Below are 15,680 nucleotides of genomic sequence, written 5' to 3'. Positions count from 1 at the left end.
ACTACATAATAATAACAGTTCCAACATTACCCACAAGTCTGAGCTCAGAGTTTCTCTACTGAGGATTAAGGTGATCTCCTCGCTGTCAGCACCTATAAAATCAACAGGGAAGTTAATATTTCCAATATAAAAGGTCACAGAGGAAATACTTTTATTCCAAATGGGGACAAATGGAATGATATCAAGGAAAGAGTCACCCAAAGCCAAGACCCAAACCAAACAGGCCAAACAGTACACCCCATAGCTTCATGTCTGCCACCTGAGGGATGTGTGGAACCAACTTGAGTTCCAACATATTTGGGCAGCCCTGTCACCAAGCCTTTGCTGTGTGTCTCATGGTGTCTATCCTCTGGGCTGGCTCCACTCAGTGCCTACAGCTTTCTATGTTTCTGGTGTTTACAGCATGCTTGGGTCTCTAGTACAGCTTAGGGTTCATCTCCACAGCTCTATGCATTGCCTTTCAGGGACCCCCCCCCCCAGGGAATCTGAACCTGCTATCCACAGCTATCCTCACAGACCTTCCTTTAGAGTCTGGGGGAAACTTGCATGCTGCTAAGATTCGTGCATTCTGCATGCCTTTAAACCAAATGCCACGTGAGTGACACCAAGCTCTGCCTGCTCAAGCTATGTTGGGTATGAGTGGTGCCTTTTGTGGCAATGGTGGCATCTTAGTACCACTCGGTGTTGAATCTGTGATGACTTCCTTAATCAACCCCATGTGAGCCTGGTATTATGGAGTTCTTAAAGGGAAATTTGTCAAATGAGATTGCCATTTTACACAGTGGAGACAGTGATGTATGACATCTCACCAATTCCTAAAACAACTCAAGCTACCTCTTTCTATTGTCTTAGTGCAATTTTAATTTACATGTGTGTTGCTTGGGGAGATGCCAATCAGAGGACAGTTTGCAGGTGTCAGCTCTCTTGTTTCATCTCCCATGGATCAAACTCAGGGTGCTACACACTAGTCTCTCTCTTTTTAAATAATTTATTTATTTTTATTTGCCTTTGTGTATGTCTGTGTGAAAGTGTTGAATCCCCTGAAACTGCAGTTACAGGCAGTTATGAGCCGCCATATGGGTGCTGGGAATTGAACCCAGGTCCCCTGGAAGAGCAGTCAGTGCTCTTAACCTCTGAGCCATTTCTCCAGCCCCAGGCACTAATGTCTTTAACAATTCTTTCTTTACTGCTTTTAGACTGCTCCTGTTCTCTGTTTTGATCATACTGCTTGCTTTACATATTTCGCTTCTCTGCTTTTTGCTCCTATTTCTCACAATCAAACTTGCCTTAAAGTAACCAGTAATAACCATGTCACAGCCCGAATGCTAAACACTGTTGTGGAATTTCCTGTGTCAAATTGATTAGCCCATGACTTTTGAATTGAGCCTCACAAAATTTGCTGTCTGCGAGTAAAACGTAGACCAGTTCTTTGCCAGAATGTGATGTGATCAGTCTCAAGGACAGTTCGCAACACAGTCCTTGGTTCTGTCTGAAGCTTCCAGGGCTTAGTTCTTTATTGTCCTTCGCATCTACACCCTGGGCCTCTGAGCACACAGTAAGCTATCCCCGGGAGCCTTCAGGATACGTCTATCTCACGTCCCCACCCTCCTCTGACTTCCTTTTATAAACAGTCTGAAGGCATAACAATGAGACAGGTTTAGTCAGAACATCTTCGCCACTGTTGACAGTAACAGTCGCTTGTGCATTGCTAAGGCCAAAATACATGTCAGAACCAAGTTAAGAGACGAATTGTTTACTTAGGATTACATGTTCACAGGGTTCAGTCCATATATGTTCGGCCCCAGACTCCTCAGTGGGGCATCATGGCAGCAGCGGTGTGTGGCAGCAGGCAGCTCTTCACATCATGGCAGCCATGAAACAGAGCACAGTGGAAAGACCCAGGGAGTTTTAGTTATCACCCACAGCGAGCTATCTCTGCTAGCTAGAGTCCACCCCTTAAAGTCTCTAGAACTTCTAAAAATAGTGCTTCCGGTTGAGGCAGGCACCTGAAACAAGAGTTTGCCAGTGGACAACTCAGATTCAGATCATAATAGCGCTGCTGAGGGGAGAGCCATACAGCACAGATGTGACTGAAGTACTCACACCGACAGCCCACACGGGAAACGAGCCTCAGCCCCCATACCGACAGTCCACACAGGAATGGGGCCCTCACCCTAACAAACCATAGGGAATTGAAGACCTTAGTCCAGCAGGCATAGGGGTCTAAAGACCTCACCTCAACACTCAGTGAACCGAGGCACTCAGCCAATGAACCAAAAGGAATTGAAGACCTTAGTCCAACAGCTCCTTGGGTCTGCAGTCCTCACTCTGGCAGCCATAAAGTCCTGAGCAACAACTCAGTCCCAAAGTCCCTAAGGAAAGGAAGCTCTCATCCCAATGATCTGGGTAACTGGAATCTCCAGTCCAAAGCCACTGCAGTGAGCTTACAGTACTTCTGTTTTTGGTTCAGCTTCAAGAGAGACCACAACCAAAGCATGAACCTTAACACCTGAGCCACAGGCCTAGCAGAGAACATTTGTGTTTTCTTTGCTGTAGACCTTGTGAGACAGTCAACCTCTCTGCTTTTAAGCTAAGTTTAATTGCACAACAGTCAGTAGTCACGCACGTATTGAGTTTCTCTAAAGCTGCGGTGAAGGATTTTTCTGAAGGGTGGATGACATTTTCTCTTTTCTTCAATGATACATTGCTATTAGTATTAGGGAGTAAGGTCGCATTAATTGTAAGAAAGCCACTGGGGGGCCAGTGTATTCTGGGAGATGAAGTTCTAGGAGCTGAGCACCTGGGAGACACCTGGCCCCAGGCCTGGGTTATGTTCAGATTATGGGTCTCAGTTTTCTCCTATCATGGTCAAAAGATGTTCTAACTACCTCACTAGTGGGGAAAGTTGCTTCTAAGAGAAAACCCCATAGTATTGCAGTGACAACATGGCTTCTGCCAAAGTTATCTTTTGATGAATGTGTGTAGAGGAACACAATGTAGCTCCATCGCTTGCCTAGAAGGCACAACACCCTGGGTTTGGTCCCCAGGACCACCTGAACTGGGTGTGGTGGCACATGCCTATAATCCTAGCAGGCAGGGGCTGGAGGCAGAAGGATCAATGTTTGAGGCCAGCCTGTTGTGCATAAGACCATATCTAAAAAACAAACCATAAAATAAAATAAAAAACTACCACCTCCAAAACCAGAACATAAATGTGATAAATGCATAGAAAGGCAAAGTAGTATTATTTAAGGTCTGTTATGAAAAGTTTAAATTAAAATGTAAAACACAACTAAAATGTGTAGAGGGAGAAGGCAGGTGTTCTCCAGCATGCAGGGCATTATTTCCTGAAAGGAAATGGAGGTAAATGATAACATGATGGATTAGAATTAAACAGATGTTGACTGTGAACATTGTGATACATACCAGACTGAGACTGAACACGCTGGCTGGTAACACGGAGGGCACATGCAAATAGGTCTCTATAATCGAAAGGCAACGTAGCAAGGCTTTGACAGACTGATGGGAGACAGGGTGGATGGTGACTGTTGAGCCAACCCACAGTGCCATAGAGAGGACATGGTGTGTGTGTGTGTGTGTGTGTGTGTGTGTGCGTGTGCGTGTGCATGTGCGTGTGCATGTGTGTGTCTGTGTGTGTATTCACGGGCATGTGTATTTGAGGTCTTAGATCAAGAGGGAACTTCATGGATAAAATTATTAAAAGAACACTTAGAGAAAATATATTCTACCAAAAATTATATAAAAAAGAAGAAAATATTTTCAACATTCTGACCAAAACAAACATAATTAAAAACAGATCTACTATAAAAATTCCTCTGTCCTCTCAGTGCTATAATAAATCCTCAAGTTAAAGGAGCAACATGGCTGAGAAGAACAGACTGATACCAGAGCTGCCCTCAGTGGCCCAACCGGGTGCTCACCTGCCCTCATTGGCCAGCCGGAATGCCCAACTGCCCCACTGACTCAGCTGGGATTCTCAGCTGACCCCACTGCCCAGTCAGGGTGCCCAACTGCCCCCAATGACCTAGTTGGGATGCTCAGCTGTCCCCACTGGCCAGCTGGAATGCTCAGCTGCCCCCTCTGGCCAGCTGGGTTGCTCAGCTGCCCCCACTGGTCAGCTGGGATGCCCAGATATAGGGACTTGAGAAGGCCGGATGTGCCCTACTGACACAGACAAAAAAAAAAGAGTCAATAGTTTCACTGCTGAATGAGAATGCCTAGACATATGACGTCAGTAAGGTTTTGTGCTGGCAGATGGTTTTAAAGAACTGTCAGTTTCCTGATACAGAATAGAAAGGTTCCCAACAGTAACCCCCAACAGTCAACACCAACCATCAAGCTGACCAGCAAAAAGCATAATGCATGTGAGGTTTTGTTTTTGTCCATATTGGAAAGTACCAGTTTTGCTTTTTTTCATCACTATAAAACAAGACATATGAGTTATTAACGTGGATTCTCACAATTCACTATCAGTAAAAAAATCTTGAAAAACTTGAGCTTCCAAAAATAAAGGCAATAAAAGCTACAACTGTAGCAATAGAGCATCCCACAAAAATGACACTGGACTCAGACGACTTTGTGGCTCTAGACAAAAATGGTTTTTAAAAATAGAAAATAGTTATAAATTCATGTATGTCGTCTGGGGCCTCAGGAATGTGGGAGAACACAGTGACCAGCTTTATGAAGCAGGTGTGAGTCATTTAAATTCTGGTAAGAGCAAACTCCAGCAAAGACTACAGAAGGACCCAATGAAGTGGGTGTCAGTGCATTGCCACACCATGGGTAAAGGCATTCAGCATCAGCAAGTTCAGGACAACAGCTTACCATAAGCTGCGGTCACCTTGACAGTGGCTGAGGAAGTGTTAGCAAATGATACGATCTTAGCACGTCAGAGTGGAGACAGATTTCCTTCTTGGCAGGGAATATTCCTCTGACTCCAGTCTAGGGTCACTCCTGAGAATCTGGAGACATACAGTGAGCTAAAGCAGGGCCACTTGAGCTCATGGCTGAGGAGAGCAAGGAAACCAAGGCAGCCAGCATTTTAAAAAGACACTTCTTGGGGGAACGGCTACTTACTCAGATACTATTAGAACCTTTGCATGAAGCCAGGAAGACTTTCACATACTTATAACAGCACATCACACACAGGCACACCTACAGTCATCGCTCATACTCCACACCCCTACAGATAACTGCAGCAGGAAAGATAAAGTCTGTTATTCATATAATGTCAGGCATGCTGCGTTGAGAAGTTTTGGATGGTGGAAACAGCCCTGTGCTGCCAGGATGTCCTGCTCTCCAGAGGATTCACAGCTTTCTCTTATGCTTCAAGGGAAGGTCCAGGGGGCTTCCTAGGAGTGGAAGGGGATCTGTGGGACAATAAAACTCTCATTGAAAACCAACCTGAAGTAGACAAACGGGGGCCTGTCAAGTCACCAGACACAAGAGACCTACTCACACAGCCACACAGGGAGAATGTGGGAATGGGAAAGAAGTCTAGAAACACTCTGAGGAGCTGACAGGAACTGACTGGGGTATCTGGATGATTCCATAACAATGGAGGGGAAGCAAGGTTGACCATGGCACCAGTGAGATGGGTTGTTCTCCACCATCAGCTGGAAAACTCTTCCCCACTATATGCGAATGCTTGTCTGCCCTCCTGGCAGTGGTATAGTTTTAACTTTTACATTAGGTTTTGGAATGTGTGAGAAAGGAATGCTAAGTGCGGCCCTGGTTTGTCCTTGCGGTTATAACAAGTTCTTTCAGGTACAGCGGCTTAAACCATGGGCATCCTTGCTCTAACAGTGCCTCATGCCTGGAACTCTGGTCCTTTAGAACTAACCCTGGCTGAGAGGTTCTGCCACCTTCCTTCCTTGAGCTCCAGGGAGATTCATTTCAGCTCTTCCATGAGGTATAGAACAAAAGGTACTGATGCTTCCAGCTGGCTGTAAGAGCCACCCCAGCATTGGTAACTGACTGGATTCTAGCTGCACAGCTGGTAAGGTGGCCAGGTCTTCCTTGTGCTTGCCAGTCTGTCCTTCTCAGCTCATGTGACCGCCTGGATCTGCCTTCCTCTTCGAGGGCAATCACCTACCTCACTCAACTGATCAGTACCTGTCTTAGTTAGGGTTTCTATTGCTGTGAAGAGACACCATGACCATGGCAACTCTTATAAGGGAAACCATTTAATTGGGGTGGTTTACATTTTTGGAAGTTTATAGTCCATCATCATCCTGGCTATACATGGCGGCGAGCAGGCAGAAATGGTGCTGGAGAAGAAGCTGAGATTTTACATCTTGATTCTCAGGCAACAGGAAGTGAACTGTTTCTCTGGGTGCAGTTTGAGCATAGGAGGCCTCAAAGCCCACCCCTGTAGTGACATACTTCCTTCAACAAGGCCACAGCTACTCCACAAAGCTGCCACACCTGTGGGAGCTATTTTCTTTTAGACCAACACTTTCTACTCCCCGGCCCTCATAAGCTTATAGCTGTTTCACAATGTAAAACTGCATCCAGTCCAACTTCAAAAGTCCCCATAGTTTATAACAGTCTCAAACTTATTTAAAGGTCTAAAATCAAAGTCTCTTCTGAGATTCAGACAGTCTCTTAACTGAAATCCCCTGTAAAATAAAAATCACAAAAAGATCACAGACTTCCAACAAATAATGGCACAGGATATACCATTCCAAAATGTGGGAAACGGAGTTCAGCAAGGAAATACTGTACCAAAGCAAGACCGAAGAACAACTGGGCAAATTCGAAACTCTGCGTCTTCATGTGTGATGCGAAAGTACTCTTCAGATCTCCAACTCCGTCCAGCTTTGTTGATTGTGACATGATTCTCTTGATCTCATTCCACTTCCTGTTTGCAGCTCTCCTCAGCAAGTCTACCAAAGCTCTTGCATCTCCAACATCCTGGGATCTCCAAGGCTATCCAGGCTTTACTTTCATGGCTTCATGCAATGGCATCTCTAGGTCACCATTCAGGGACACCCCTGACACATGCCTGGCTTCAGCAGCTTTCCTTAATTGTAGAGGAATATTCCATGTTTCTTTTGCTCTATCCTTGGTTCTAAAGCCAGAACCATGTAGTTGGAGCTACCAAGTTCTGCTGCTTACTAGGGCTGAAATATGGCCCCCTCGTTCAATTACATCTTCACCAGCTTTCTGTCCTTCACTGTGTTAGCTTGGCTGTCCTGTGAAGTATTAATCTAATTAGTCTTAATCAATAAAAACACAGAATTACATATTAGGGTAAAGCTGAAGGATCATCGAAACAGAGCAGCCCCCGGAGACTTATTACTAAAAGTGTGAAACCTCAGACCAAATAGTGGATGATCCTGTCTCTATGAATTCTCAGACTGAATGGGGGAGATTCTGTCTACAAATACTCTCAGACTGAATGGATACAAATCCTGTCTCCACTCACCTTACATCACTGTTTCCACCTTCCTAGTGCTGGGATTAAAGGTGTGTACTTCCCATGTGCTGGGATCAAAGGCTTGAGCCTCCCAGGTTCTGGGATTAAAGATCTGTGCCTCCACTATTTGGCCTCTGTTGTTAACTAGGGGTTAACTCTGCCTTCTGACCTCCAGGCAAGATTTATTTGTCAGAACACAAACAAAATTTCACAACAGCTCTGAAACTTGTTCTGTAGACCAGGATGGCCTTGAACTCAGAGATCTTTCAATTACATCTTTATCAATTTTTTGGTTTTGATGGTTTCCTTCGCTACCTAAGCTTGGCTGTTCTGTAATTTGCTATGTAGATCTGCTGGGCTCAAACTCAGAAAGCTGTGTGCCTCTGCCTCTGGAGTGCTGGGAGGAAAGGCTTGTACCATCACACCTAGCTCTAAACTTAATTCCTTTTCCCAATTTGGAAACTTAGCTGGATGGGATCTTTCTCTGAAACCACCATTCCCTTTAATCTGTTTAAGTAGAAAACTCAACCCCTCCAGATCAGAAAACGCCTCTGCCCTCCAGATACCAAAAGAAAATGATTGAAAAGCATCCAAGACCCAAGGTTGGTGCATCTGCAGAGAAGGATGGGGAGAAGAGTGTGAAGAGCTCCCAGGAGACAGAGCTGCAGAACACAGACGATGGAGTCGAGAAGTCTGCATCTAGGGGCAAAGTCAGTGGGAAAAGAACGCGCTTGCGGTCTGGAGGACAGAGTGAGATTCCCCAGCCTTGTGCAGCAGAGAAGACAAGTGAAGCTGGTGCAGAAATCTTGAAGACTCAGAAAGGAGTCTCTGGAGATTTAGATGCCAGGTCTTTGAGATCCAGAAAAACTGGAGCCACTTTGGACAGTGAACCTAACCCAAAAATAACTTGGGGTGCCAAGAAAGATTCAAAAGTTCCAAAAAAAAGAATGAAGACATTGTATGCACCACAAAATTAAGGACAAGAAGGCACAAGAATAGGTAAAAGTATATAGCAAAGACATTTAAGAAGGAAAAATAAATCTAACTTAATGGTAAATTCCAGTGTGATTTTCATCTTCAATGTAAAGACAAACTGTAATACAATATACTGCCTGTGTTTAAGGAAGGAAGCTTTGAGCTTTCTCGGTTATACTCTCTTCAAACTCCAGTGGTGATCATGAAGGGGGTCACCAGGATCTCAGAGCAATAGTAGTTTAAAAGTTTGGAGGTGGGAATGCAGAAGTGTGGCTCTCTGTCCTGCACAATAAATCTTTAAAGTTGACTGCCAAAGGAAATATAGGACTTCATTCCATTCTACTTCCTAGTCCTTCTTTCCTCAAAATGTACATTTCATTTTTTTGTTTCTTCAGGTTGCTCCTTTTCAGTTATAAATCATTGTTAAAGTTAATAGTAATAATCACAGGACAGAATCTGTACTAGTCTGTTTTGAGATTTCCTTCTTCCAGTAGAATTAATCCAAATCTCTTCACTTTAGCCTTTGGTAGACTCTTTGGACAAGGGCAAAAAGTAGCAACATTCTTCACCAAATATCATAAGAATGATATCTAGGCAACATACTAAAATTTTTCTCTGAAACCTCTTGAGCCGGGCCCCACAGGTCAGATCACCCTCAGCACCATTGTCTTCCATGCCCTACTAGTATGGCCCATGAAGCAGTCTTTAAAGTATTCCACTGATCTAATCCAAACTCCCAAAGTCCAGATCCCTTCATACCTATCACAGGAATACCCCAGTCCCTGGTACCAATTTCTGTTTCTATTGCTGTGAAGAGGCACCATGACCATGGCAACTCTTACAAAGGAAAACCTTAAATTAGGGGTGTCTAAGAGTTTCAGAGGTTTAGTCCATTATCATCATGGCAGGACATGGTGGCAGGCAGACAGACAGACGTGACACTGGAGAAGGAGCTGAGTGTTCTACATCTTTATCTGCAGGCAACAGGAAGTGAACTGTTTCACTGGATGTAGCTTGAGCATAGGAGACCTCAAACCCTACTCCCAAAGTGACACATTTTCTTCAACAAGGCCACACCTCCTAATAGTGCTGCTCTCTATGGGAGCCATTTTCTTTCAAACCACCACAGTACCCTTAATTCCATATTCAACTTTACTCTCTTCAGGTGTAAGAAATTATTTTTGTGGACAACCGAGATAGGGATGTAGGCTTTGGGTACATTTTTATGTGACCCACAGCAGGGCAAGGTATAATATCAGACCTCAGTCAGAAAACCTACCTGGTAGGACCAGCTTCTGTGAAGACCATAGTCGCTTGCCAGGTCTGGCTCTGAGGGGTGTGGTAAGAACCATTTCCTTGTGCCTGGGTGGGCACTGTGACTCCGAATAAAAGAAGCAATATGGAGCTAAGTTTGAACCCAGGGACTTCAGGGAGAGAAGGCAGGGGGTGAGCCTGTAGAACTCTAAAATAACTCTGAGACCTCTCAACCTTAGTGCTTTCCCCCCTCCCCTGGGAACCAAGGACATAACAACTATACATGGACGTACTGAAATATTGGGAACTTTCCATCTTTTTGAGTCCTTGTGAATGTTCTCCAAATAGAACTCAGTTATTGGAATAGAGGCAAGATAACTCTTAGGTGTTGACTCAGTTCCTGATGTTTTGACTCAGTCCCCGGGAAGGGGTCAAAGTAACCCACAGATGTTCCCCCTTACCCCGCCTGATCTGGCAACCACTCTCCCGCCCTGTCTCAGACCAATCATTGCCAGTAGCCTTTTGAATAAGTCAATCATAATAGTTGAAGAACAGCCCTCAGATTGTTTCTGTGGCTTTTTACTTTAAAAGTAGCCTGTACCAGCCATTCGGGGTCTTTCTGGCTTCTTGAATGCAGAAAGACCCTGTCATGACAGAATTAATAAAAATCCTCATTCTTTTACATCGACTGTGGTGTGAGAATGGTCTCTTGGGGTGACTCCTCAGTGACTGGACTCTAGGTTCTAACAAGCCCATGGGAAATGGAAAACAAGATCGTGGGCAGGGTTCTAGCTGAACTCGTCCCAGAAGCCATCAACAACTAACTCCATATCAAGAAACAGCCTAGTCTTTTCTGCCATCTGGATATTTGTCTGAACTCCGAGGGGTAGCAATTGCCTCTTGGTTGGCCTGGGTCTTTCTGTTCCTTTGTCCCTGCCAAAACACCTTCAGAGCTAGGGTCTGGAATGTGAATTCTCTACCCTAGATCGAGTTGCCCAGTGTCTCCTCTGTGGATGGGGCAGGTTCTGGGGTCAGTGTCTCCTCTGTGGATGGGACAGATTCAGGGGTCAGTGTCCTACCTGTGGATGGGGCAGATTCTGGGGTCAATGTCTCACCTGTGGATGGAGAAGGTTCTGGGGTCAGTGTCTCACCTGTGGACAGAGACGGCTCTTTGGTGAGTATTGCTTCTAGTGTACTTTTTACTCTTTTACACATCTGTATTTAAGACTCTGTAGTCTAGGAGTTTGCGGGCCTCAGTTAGACTACTTTCTCTGAAAGCAACAGGAACTGAGTTCAAATCCCTGGTGCCCTCATAAACTTGACCGGACCATGCATACTTTTAATTCCAGCCACTTGCAGCAATGGAGAGACAGGAGGATCACGGGAGCTGCTGGCCAGTTAACCTCACCCAGAAGATAAGCTTCAGATTCAGTAAGAGAGCCTGTCTGAAAAATCAGGGTGGAGAGCAGTAGAACAAGACACCCCAATGTCTGGCTTCTACATGTGCCCCTCCCGCTCCCACACCCCAACATGAGGTCTAGTCTACAAGTAGCGCCTCATACCCTTGTCCACATCCGCCACTCCTTCCCGTGCGCAGCTGCTCTTGGACCTAGTGTCCTTTCCCAGGCCCTTCCAGATTTGCTCTTTCTGTCTAGTGTGACAGCTGAAGAATGGGAGACTGTCTTTCAGAAGTCACTGTTCAAAATCAAATACCGCAGATTCAAGGGGCTGCGGGCAGCTCTGGCCTGTGGTGAATCACACAACCTCACTGTAGTCTTGGTTCTGCACGCCTGCACACTTTGCTCTGCCCAAGGGTCACTAAAAATACCAACAAACACTGCTCAGCCTCGAGACTATTCTGGGTTATGAAATGTGGTGTTTCCCCCTTTGTGTAAACTTCTGCTCTTACAGAAACACGATTTTAATCGTGGAAAATAGCGGCTTTTCACTGTTTTGCTATAAACGGCATTAAGTATTAAACCAGTGCATCATAGGTTTTGTGTGTTGTGTTTTTTTGTGTGTTGTGTGTGTTGTATGTTGTGTGTGTGGTATGTATGTGTATGGTGTATGTGTGTATGGTGTGTGTGTGTGTGTGTGTGTTGGGATGTTTAGTTTTGAAAGTTACTGTTTGAGTTGATGACTTGATTTTCAGAAGAAATCATTTAATGAATTTTAACTTGGGCTTAGGACAGCAGTTCTGACAATTTCTGGAATGGCCCTCAGCTCATTCTTCCTCTTTGTGCTACATATTTATGCAAAACAGCATTCTCGGCACTGAGAAGTGGAAAATCGAAATCTAGATCAGCTCTGAAAAATCAAGAGTCCTGTGTCTTGTACTCTTAACAATTCAGCCAAAATTTAGTTCTGTATGCAAAAGTAACAAGCAAAACTTACTAGTTTCCCAATTTGCTTTTGTCTTTAATAAATGACATAATTATATATACAAGTAAATGTTTTAATATACTTATGTATGATTTATTACCAGTAGTCATTTTTATGCCTATTTATATATCTATGTACTCTAGGCCTTATAAAACATTTTTTGGGGAAAAGTGGGGTATAAGTGGAAAAGTTCAAGAAGCTCCCCTCTAGAGTCGTATGACATGGGGTGATGCATTTCTTCCCAGCACACAGGGAGCCTGAGTCTTTCTGGGTAGCTTGTTAGTGGTGTGGCAGTCTCCAGCTCCCCAGAGTCTGTGGAGGAAGGCAACTGTGCAGCTGTGCTAAACTTCTGGGGCCTGCAGAGCTGGCATAAGAAGATGGCACTTGGAGAAGGGAACCCGGGGAAAGATAAGAGAGAAGCAGCAGCCAGCAGAGCGGAAGACGAAGTGAGAAGGATCAGATGGAGGTTGGAGAACCGCCATTGCTGGTGGCCCACAGTGTCAACTCTCTTCTCTGCGTTCTCTGCGACAGCCCTGGTCTCTTCTATCCACACCTGCCCGTGATTTGTAAAGCTGAATCTTACAGAGAAGAGAGGAATGCCAAGTGCTAATTTCCTCCCTGACATCGGATGAATGATAACCTGGGGATCCAGCCATTTGCATGCTGTGCTTATGAATGGACTATTTATCTTCAACTACAGTCAAAGAACTGGTTTCTATTTTCCTTTTCCTTTGATGAGTGTACCAAAGTGGACATGGTGATACAATTAAGCACAATAAATTGCTCCAGAGGGTAACACTTACTGTCTGACAGCCTGAAGCTGGGTATGACTTGAGCAAAGCCAAGTGGGTAAGAAATTATGAGTTCAAACTCCCAGCCAGCCGCTCAGCAGGCTGTATGCTAAGGAAAGCATTGCAGTAATGAAAACAGCCAGGTCCTGCTACCAAGGAGTTTATAGGCCAGTGGGGCCGTGGAGATGCAGTTGCCAACGATACAGAGAAGGAAACCAAACTGCCAATGACCACGAGGAAAACGGGTTTCTCAGAATCTCTGATGGGGCCAGTTTCACGTCCTAGTTTGGGAATGGCTTTGCTGGCTACCTGTTATATTATGAAACCCACCACAGCCCCAGGTCAGCCTTCTAAGGAGGTTAGAATATCATAATGGGGAGAGCTGTACTGTGCCAGAGTCTTCTAAGGGCTGTTCATACCCCCTGCATATCTGGTCTTTTCCATAGCAGGCCTTCCTTTCTGACTTAACGCTATAGGGACCTGACATCTTCCTCTCTGCCTGTCCTACGTTTCCGTGTGACCTCAAACTTGTACCGGCCACGCTGAGCTTCAGGGCTCCAGCTGTGGCATAAAATCTGTTATTCAGAGCTCCATCTTGGTTTCTGAGGCCATGTAAAAGTTCCTAGATGCTCTACTTCACAGGAGAGAAACCACTGGTTCTGAGACTTTGCTAAGTTTGGGGTCTCAGATGTCAGTGAAAGCCATTATGGGTTTGGGATCTAGACATAGCCACTGTTTTGGGTTACGAAGATAACTGAACACCCGGATGGAGGTCAACTGTCCTTGTAGAACACAGTTCTCCCTTCAGAGGGAAGAGGACAAGAGTTTTTTTCTGAGTCAAATATCTGTAACTATGACTGGAAATGAATTCAGGGTGCTCCTCATTCCAACGTGGAGGCTATCACACGAATCTTTATAGCCACAAAATGAAAGAAAGACTGAAGGCATTTTTCAAATACATTGGTGTGAACCTGAGAAGACAGGCTAGGGAAGGCAGTGGGCTATCTGCTGTGGGCCTCAGAAGGTATCTGCTGACATTTACATCCTTCTCATTGGTGGAAATCAGCGATGTGCTAGTTTAATATATTCCAAAGGTTTAATCTGTTAATTGAAAAGATGTTAGACACAAATGCTGGCAGTGGGCCCTAAGACTAATACAGTTCGGCTCTGGATCTGTTAACATTCCAACTTCTTACAATCCTAAAGTCTTAGTCAGCCTTGTAGAATCTACACAGGTGTTGCCTTTTCCCCTGGGAGCTTCGGTTCATGGGCGCTAGCCTCCTCCCAACCACCCCTCACTACCAATCTCTTGGGGGCTGCTCATCACCAGCAGGACATTCTCTGCTCAGGAGCTTGGTATGGAATTGCTCAACACAGGCTGAGCCTAAAACAAGAATGGAAAACACATTTTAACAGTAAATAGCATATTTCGAAGTGACTACTTTAAACATTTGGGGTGATGGCTCGCCTACTGGACTATTTTTAGACTATTATTCTCCTATTTGTCATCTGATATACTGGAAAAAAAGAAAAAAATAACAGGGAAAGAATGACAAGAACAGAATTATCCCAAAGTCCACTGGTTACCACTGTTGCCTCAGTATAATGGCCACTTCTAGCTGGCTCCTGGCTCTCATGTCTGAGATGACCCTTTGTAACACATGGGAGGTGCCCAATAACACAACCTAGTGTGCTTCCTCACTTGGTCTGGTCTGGTCTTATATCAACTCGACACAAGTTAGAACTATCTTAAAGGAGGGAAACTCAACTGAGGAAATGCTTCCATAAAATCCAGCTGTAAGGCATTTTCTTAATTAGTGATTGATGGAGGAGGGCCCAGCCCATTGTGGATGGTGCCATCCTTGGGCTGATAGCCTTGGATTCTATAGGAAAATAGAATAAGTAGCCATAAGTAGCAAACTAGTAAGTAGCACCCATCCGTGGTTCCTACATCAGGCCCTGTCTCCAGGTTTCTGCCCTGTTTGAGTTCCTGTCCTGACTTCCTTCAGTGATGAGCAACACGATAGCAATATGGAAGTGTGAGCTAAATAAACCCTTTCCTGCCCAAGTTGAATTTTGGTCATGGTGTTTCGTCACAGCAATAGAAACCCTAACAAATACACGTAGGCCGAGCAGAAGAGGCAGGGATGTCTGACCGGAGGATGTCTACCAGAGAAATCCAGAGGGTCTGGAACCGAGGTTCACAGCTAACAGGTGACCCTGGAGGGAATGCAGTCCTTGCACAGACCTGCAGTGAGGCTAGTCTTCAGAGGGGGATGGGCTGGAAAGGTGTGCAGGGTCCCAGCTCAGACAGGCTTCAAGTTGCCTGGGGAGGAGGCACTGACTGCCATACTTCATTGCAGTGCACACCTCTTCTGTGTTAGTGTCGGTGACCCTACCTGGAACACGTTCCGAGGTAGTCAGAGGCTGACAGTCACCTATGACTTCTGGAGATGGCTTTGGCTCTCATTGTGAAAACTCCAGAGCCCTGCTGAGCTGTTCTGCTTTGCTCTCCTCTGTGAAGGGCGGTGGGTGCTGCTGGGGAGATGTTTGCTCTAGGTTTTCCTGGCCTCGTGTGTCAATATTGATGACTGAGACTTCTTAAATTCCATGTTTTGGGGTGGAGTCAGCGTGGTTCTTTCACTGCTCCCTGTCTTTCTCAAACATTAAAACAAGTACAAAGAGAAAGCCACAGTCATTTCTTTCTTTGTGTTTCAGAGAATCCTGGGGTGAAAGAAGAGAGAGACTATGTAAGGGAGCCCCGGTTCCCTTTGCCTTCATTGTTGTCCTCTGTCCCCTCCCCCTCCATGGTCAGACCTGAGCCTCCTCATCAACAG

The 15,680-nt window shown here is 45.2% G+C and overlaps 1 protein-coding gene across 1 annotated transcript in view; it reads left to right on the top strand.

Annotated features, from left to right (window-relative positions):
* Wdr27 (WD repeat domain 27) overlaps positions 1–11,663 on the top strand; it is a 144,796-nt gene extending 133,133 nt beyond the window's left edge. The window contains exon 27 of the transcript XR_015734715.1: positions 11,020–11,663. The gene's annotated coding sequence lies outside the window, so the exon portion shown is untranslated. The remainder of the gene's footprint in view (positions 1–11,019) is intronic.
* Positions 11,664–15,680: the final 4,017 nt, after the last annotated feature.

Source organism: Myodes glareolus, chromosome 1 (assembly GCF_982192425.1).
Source record: "Myodes glareolus chromosome 1, mMyoGla1.1, whole genome shotgun sequence".
NCBI lineage: Eukaryota > Metazoa > Chordata > Mammalia > Rodentia > Cricetidae > Myodes > Myodes glareolus.
This window is presented reverse-complemented; position numbering and strand designations above follow the sequence as displayed.